This window comes from Panicum virgatum, chromosome 4N (assembly GCF_016808335.1).
Source record: "Panicum virgatum strain AP13 chromosome 4N, P.virgatum_v5, whole genome shotgun sequence".
Taxonomy (NCBI): domain Eukaryota; kingdom Viridiplantae; phylum Streptophyta; class Magnoliopsida; order Poales; family Poaceae; genus Panicum; species Panicum virgatum.
In genome coordinates, this window is record NC_053148.1 from 26,739,196 (window position 1) to 26,740,234 (window position 1,039).

Here is a 1,039-nt window from a genome sequence, read left to right on the forward strand (position 1 = left end):
TTTCCCAAAAGCATGCTAGGAATTGAGCGCCACTATTGGATATAAGTTATCGTACAATTGAGTGAAAACACTTACTGTCTTATCACCGCTAATTTTAGCGGGCTTACCATTGCTCTCTCTCTCTCTCTCTCTCGTTTATTCGATGCAGAGCAGTGCATGACCGGTTTTGATCTACCATCCAACTTCGATCCGAATCCTCAGAGAATTGGTAGAATTGTGAGACGCCGCGTCATCCCACCCCAGAAGAAACCCACTTGGAATCCTCGTTTGTCAGTCTCAGCACCACCCATGGCCAAGACTCTCAAGCAGTACTCGGCCCCGTCCAGCAGCCACATCCCTACAGGACTGAACAATGACCAAGGCAATTATGGCTTTAAGCTCAAGTCGGGACTGGTCAACATGGTTCAAGCGAGTCCATTCTGTGGAAAGGCATCGGAGGATGCCAATGCTCACCTTCAAAACTTCTTGGAAGTGAGCAGCACTATCAACCCCAGAGGTACCACGATGGATAACGTTCGTCTACAGCTGTTCCCATTCTCCTTGCTAGGCAAGGCGAAGATGTGGTTTTACACCAATAAAGCATTCTTCACAACATGGGAAGCTTGCTCCAATGCATTCCTGACGAAGTACTTTCTGGTGGGCAAAACCAATGCCCTCCGAGGAAAAATCTCTGGATTTCAGCAGCTCCCGGATGATGCCATTCCGGAAGCTTGGGAGATATTACAGGAGTACATTGCAGCATGTCCCCACCACGGTATGGAGGAATGGATGATTATTTAGAGTTTCTTCAATGGCCTAAACACGCCAGCCCAGAATCACATTGATGTAGCATCAGGTGGTTCCTTTCTTTCGCTCAGCATGCCTGAAGCAAAGGCGCTGGTAGAGAAGATTGCTTCCAACTAGAGTTGGAAATGTGATAGGCAGCAGCAACCCCGCAAGGGAGTTCATTAGATCGACAGTATCGATATGCTTGCTACCAAGATGGACCTTCTTATGAAGAGACTGGAGTCTCCACACCAGGAGGCTAACCAAGTTATGG

The 1,039-nt window shown here is 48.0% G+C and overlaps 1 non-coding gene across 1 annotated transcript; it reads right to left on the minus strand.

Moving 5' to 3' along the window:
* Window positions 1-651: 651 nt before the first annotated feature.
* On the minus strand, window positions 652-758 carry LOC120671688. Its single transcript, XR_005673786.1, has one exon. It is a non-coding gene; the product is annotated as a small nucleolar RNA R71 (small nucleolar RNA).
* Window positions 759-1,039: the final 281 nt, after the last annotated feature.